Source organism: Perca fluviatilis, chromosome 2 (genome assembly GCF_010015445.1).
Source record: "Perca fluviatilis chromosome 2, GENO_Pfluv_1.0, whole genome shotgun sequence".
NCBI lineage: Eukaryota > Metazoa > Chordata > Actinopteri > Perciformes > Percidae > Perca > Perca fluviatilis.
Window position 1 is genome coordinate 6,112,100 of NC_053113.1, and position 6,454 is coordinate 6,118,553.

General features: G+C 42.9%; 1 pseudogene; it reads left to right on the forward strand.

Annotated features, from left to right (window-relative positions):
- The first annotated feature begins 610 nt into the window (after positions 1-610).
- LOC120545195 lies at positions 611-1,538 on the forward strand (annotated as a pseudogene).
- Positions 1,539-6,454: the final 4,916 nt, after the last annotated feature.

The following is a 6,454-nucleotide window of genomic DNA, read 5'->3' on the forward strand; positions in this document are numbered from 1 at the left end:
TGTGTCTCTCTACATACTACTCTCTACTGTTTCTCTACATACTACTCTAATGTTGTCTCTCTTCATACTACGTCATCTTACTTTCTCTGAACATGTAACAATATGTTGAATACATGATTTATAATCTTGAATTTGAAGTGATTCCACCACTTTAAATGTTTTAATATTTCCTTAGATCACTTTTAAGTGAAATTGTTTTTAACTACTTTGTGATTATCAGTTAGAAAATCATAATTGGTTTTTTTTCGATGACGTCAGTCTGCTGCTGTGGGCGTCCACTGACTCTAAACGTTTAGAAGAAGCAGAGCGGTTACAGTTCAGTACAGAGGGACTCACAGTATCATTCACAAGTCACAATGTCACAAACTGTTTGTAGTTTCTCTCCTAACCATTGTGTTGACTTTAAATCAGAGTAGTAAGTTGTAAGATGTTTGTCACACATGATTCCTCACTCATTTGTTTGACTGTAAGAATACTGTTTGTGTTGATGCTTTAGCTGCACTCTGTGATACATGTTAACATTTAAAACTGTTGCACACTTGTAACAGACAACATGTGACATTATAATACTCATATTGTGATACACTATTTTGAACCGAAAAGCAGAATCATGATAAACTCTTCATATGTTTCATATTTCACTTTTGGTGCTTACTTTGACATTGGGCTCTTTAAATACTTTATTTTTCATGATCATTATGTGTTTTTATGCTTTAATAGTTTGTGCCAATCTATTGTTGATTGTGGTTATCTGTATGAACAGAAGCTTACATGAACCTATGTACCTTTTTCTGTGCAGCCTGTTTGTAAATGAACTGTATGGTAGTACAGGGTTGTTTCCATTCCTTCTGGTTCAGATCCTCTCTGACATTCACACTGTTTCTGCTCCCTTCTGTTTCCTGCAGATTTATTGTTTGAATGCATATGCAACTATACAATTTCATAATTTATCCATCATGTCTTATGACAGATATATTGCTATCTGTTATCCTCTGCAATATAACACACGTATGACATATAACAAGGTTGCCATGCTTATTGCTCTAACATGGTTATACCCATTTGTTGGAGTTGCTGTATTGATATCTTTAAGTGCTCCTTTACAGCTGTGTGGGAACATCATTAAAAAAGTTTACTGTAACAACTATTCTATTGTCACACTGGCCTGCTCTGACACCACAGTGAACAACATTTATGGACTCATTTGCACTTGTGTTGTAATCTTTGGTCCTCTCATTTTAATCCTTTACACGTACATCAAGATCCTTAAAGTTTGTTTTTCTGGTTCTAAACAGACCAGACAGAAAGCTGTCAGTACCTGCACACCTCACCTCGCTTCTCTGATTAACTTTTCTTTTGGGGGTTTCTTTGAAATAGTACAGAGCAGGTTTGATATGAGCAGTGTGCCCATGATATTGCGAATTTATTTGTCCTTATACTTCCTGATCTGCCAACCAATCTTCAACCCTTTGATGTTTGGTTTGCAAATGACTGAAATACGTAGCTTATGTAAAAGTCTTATCTTTGGTAAAACGTAAACTGATTTTTAAAATCATATTGCTGGTTGGTGAACTCGTGAATCAATTTGTAGGAAAATTATGTAGAATCTAGAAAAAATGGCCATCTGCAAGAAAAGTTGTGTTGTGAGAACCGGTGGCGAACTGGGCCGGTGCCTTGCCGAGTGATTGGCTAATGATACCTAACCTTTGACCACTGCAGCCCCCCCCCCCTCCTCTGGAACTCCATACCCATACACAGCTGTAGCTGTACTGACCTGGACACATGCAAATCACTCATCAACACCATCAAAACTCTTTAGATTATCCTTTACCCTCTAATAATATTACACTCCACCTGATGTTAGTTAATGGATTTATTGTTTCACTTGCTTTTAAGGTGCTTGATGTACTGTTTCTGCTCCTTTTTGTTTCCTGCTGATTTTCTGTGTGGAAATATACTTATGGTAGAGTTACGGCTTTCAAGTGCTGTTTTTTGGAGGTTGATTTGTATTTTAAGGATTTTGTAAAAATGGTCTCAAAGGAACTGGTATCATTTTTGAACAATCACCAGCCCTACTGAAGAGGTACATGAGTCATGACATTAGAATTAAAATTTGAACTTAGAAGAAAACTTGAATTTTTCTCGTGAACATATATAGAGGAAGGTTTGATGTCCAAAATACGCAAAAAAGTGTAAAAGTCTTTCAAGTTATGTTGGGAAGTTTCCATCATCTAACAGATTTGTTTAGCTTGGGTAAAACAAATTGAGAAAACAATAAATGTTTGCCCTTAGCTCAATAGTGTTGACAGTATAAAAAAAAAAAGAAAAAAAAGCAAGATGGCGCTGTGTCGTGCGGTAGCCTGTTGCAGCAGCTCCTGATGTTTGTGTGTATTTTGTGTGTTTTTAGTTAGTTTTTTTGGTCTTTATTTTCAGTTCTTTTTTTATAGTCACTTAGACACTCTGTGTAAAGATGGCTTCTGCCAACTTTGGAATTTTTCTCTTGGTTCTGTTCTTACTTTGGAGGTCTTTTGTAACTGCGTGTTACGCTCAAGGCAGCGGGACAATTGTTTACACACGCGATCAGCCAGCCCGGTCTCATGGAAGTTAGTGTAAATGTGACGTTATTTGAATCTATTGATACGTGTTCACGGAGACGTTTTTGTCGTTTTTTACGTGGTGGACAACATGAAAATGTGAAGTAATGTATTTCAATGGGAAGCATATTTCGTGGCCACAGAACGAAATTGTAGGGAGTAATATAAAAATCCGAAAATCCGCATAGGGAGGCTGGTCGGGGTGGTGGATGGGTCAAACAACACAGGACTTTCACCCGGCGAGCGGGGATCGCGTCCCGTTTGCGGCGCTTTGTTTCCCGGGGATGGCGTCCCTGCGTCTGGCATTTTGTCCCGCGTGTTACTGTGGCACGTCTCCCGGCGTTTAAGGCGCCCTTTCTCCGGCGTTTAAGGCGCCCTTTCCCCGGCGTTTAAGGCGCCCTTTCTCTGGCGTTTAAGGCGCCTTTTCTCCGGTGTTTAAGGCGCCCTTTCCCCGTAAGTTTTTTCCTAAACCCAACCTCCGCCATCCCGTTATTGTGGGGCGTCCCCAGCGGGCCGCCTCGCGGGCCGTCTCGCGGGCGCCTCCCGGCTTATGGAGCGTCCTTTTCGGCCGCTTCCCGGCAGGTCCCCGGCAGGCCACCTCGCGGGCGCCTCCCGGCTTATGGAGCGAACTTTTCGGCCGACATTTACACGTAAAAAATAACGTGACAGTTACACGTAAAAAATAACGTGACAGTTACACGTAAAAAACGAGAAAAACGTCTCCATGAACACGTATCAATAGATTAAGAAAAACGTGGACATTTACACGAACTGCCGTGAGACCGGGTTGGATCAGCTGATAGCGCTGTGTCTACCTGTTCTTCTGCCGGGGGACAAGCCTGAAATACCGAAGGAACTACAGAGGAGATGCCGGGGTTGCAGAGGTGGATTAAAACGCAAAGCAAAAAAAAGGAAACATAAGCCTGCCGTCCCAGCGATCATTATGGGGAATGTACGGTCTCTGGGAAATAAGACGGACGAACTGGCGGTGCTCATTAAAACACAGAGTGAGTTCCGCGAGTGCAGCACACTGTGTCTTACCGAGACATGGCTGCATTCGCGCATCCCGGACAACGGCTTTCTGGCGGTTCGGGCGGACAGGGACGTTATGGAAAGCGGTAAGAAGAAAGGAGGGGGGGGGGGTTGCACTGCACCCGGACATGTGAATGTGAAGGAACGTTTCTGTAGCCCGGACATTGAACTGCTGGCTGTGGGGTTTGGCCTGTATTACCTTCCAAGGGAATTTACGTCTGCCATAGTGATCGTTGTTTACATCCCACCATCTTCTGATGCGGAGGCAGCTGCCGACGTCATCCACACCACTGTCTCACAACTTCAGACGCAGCAGCCCAATGCCTTCATGGTTATTACTGAGGATTTTAATCATGTTTCACTGGATAAATGCCTCCCGGACTTTAAACAATATGCTATCTGCCCCACAAGAGACAATAAAACTCTGGACCTCCTGTTTGCTAATGCCAAGGATGCGTACAGTGCCACTGCCCTTCCCCCCCTTGACAAATCAGATCACAACCTTGTCTTACTGTCTCCTGAGTATGTTCCTCTTGTACAGCGGCAGCCTGTCCAATAATATGACAGACTGCATCACAGAATACATCAAATTCTGTGAGAACATCACCATGCCTCCCGGACTGTACGTCAGCCCCAGGGTCCTGAAGACCTGCGCCAGTCAACTGTCTGGTGTTCTCCAGTACGTCTTCAACCTTAGCCTGAGCCTGCAGAGGGAACCGCTGCTGTGGAAGACGTCATCCCTTGTCCCGGTCCCCAAGAAGTCGACTCCATCTGGCCTCAAAGACTACCGCCCAGTGACTCTCACATCCCCGGTGATGAAGGTGCTGGAGAGGCTGGTCTTGGCCTACCTGAGGCCGCAGGTGAGATCTTCTCTGGACCCTCTACAGTTTGCCTACCAGCCTCGTCTGGGAGTGGACGATGCTGTCATCTATCTTCTGCAGGGAGTTCATTTGCACCTTGATGGCGGTGGCAGCACTATGAGAATCATATCTTTTGATGTCGCCAGTGCATTCAACACCATCCAGCTACTCCTACTTGGTGAGAAGCTGCGGATGATGGGTGTTGGTGTGTCCACGGTCTCCTGGATCACTGACTACCTGACAGACAGACCACAGTTTGTCCGTCTGGACCGTGTTCTGTCTGATGTGGTGGGGAGTGGTACGGGGGCTCCACAGGGAACTGTGCTGTCTCCCTTTCTGTTCACATTATACACCACAGACTTGCAGTACAACTCAGAGTCATGTCACCTACAGAAGTTCTCTGATGACTCTGCAGTTGTTGGATGTATAAGGGATGGACAGGAGGGAGAGTACAGAGCGCTGGTGGACAACTTTGTGGAGTGGTCTGGTAAGAATCACCTGCTGCTGAACGTGGATAAGACCAGAGAGATGGTTATTGACTTCAGGAGGAAGGGAACGGCTCCGCAGCCCCTTTGCATTCTGGGTGGAGATGTGGACATGGTTGAGGAGTACAGATACCTGGGTGTCAACATCGACAACAGGCTGAACTGGAAAATCAACAGCACTGCTGTTTACGAGAAGGGGATGAGCAGACTCTATTTCCTGAGGAAGCTGAGATCCTTCAACGTGTCAGCAAAATGTTGGATATGTTCTACCGGTCTGTTGTTACCAGCAGGATGTTGGAGATGTTCTACCAGTCTGTTGTGGTGTTGGCGATGGTGTACCGGTCTGTTGTGGCCAGCGCTCTGTTCTCCTCCGCCATCTGCTGGGGCAGCAGCATCGGAGCCAGCCACACAAACAGACTGTACAAACTCATCAGGAAGGCTGGCTCTGTGATTGGCTGCAAACAGGACACATTTGAAGCTGTGGTGGAGAGGAGGTCACTGAACAAACTGTTATCTATCATGGATAACCCCGACCACCCTCTCCACCCCCCACACTGGTCCAACAGAGGAGCACCTTCTCTAAGAGGCTCCAACAGCTTCGATGTCACACAGACTAGGGAAACAGTTATACATTTTTGCTCCCCAACTTGCACATTAAGTTTATCTATATCTATTTAAACAGTTGTACATTTTATTTCCAAATTTTATATATTTAAAATATTGCTTGTGTAGTATTCAATTATTATTTCATGTATATTGTTTCCTATTATTTAATGTATACTCTGTATGTATGCTGTGTGTCTGATATTTTGTTGCTACAAAACCGTTATTTCCCATTTTTTGGGATCAATAAAAATCTATCTATCTATCTATCTATCTAATCATTTTTTTAGTTAACATATTGTATTAAAAGGTAGGACATTTATCATGCAGATGTCCACACAAACTTGATCCAGTCAGTGAAAAGGTGATCTGCTCTGGTTCACATCGTTATGTTCTTATTAGGGCTGTCAATCAAATACATAATACGAAAATCAAATACAGAAATACATCATCGCAATTATTTGCAATGTTGTCCAAAGAAGAACCTTTAAAAATAATAGTTTACTAAGTGCTTTGACAGAGGAAACTAGAACATACAAATCAATACACATATACACCATAATTGTAAAAGTAAAAACAGAAGGGTCCGTGTACTTTTTCGTTCATTCGATTTTCATTTCATAAACAATTTGATTTTCGTTTTAAAATACAACATTTGAAATTGAAATACAAGGCGTTTTTTCTTTCTCATGGTCGAAATAAGATAGGAGAAAGTTTAAAAATGCTTTAATTTTCATTTTCTATAACAAAAATAAAATCACTCGAAAACAGAAACGAAAAAAGTCTTGTTTTTTCATATTCAGAGACCGGATGTTGTCATTTCCAAGGCAACAGCGCCAGCCTAGCCTACCAGTGTTGCTTTCACCCCAGGCTAAAATTA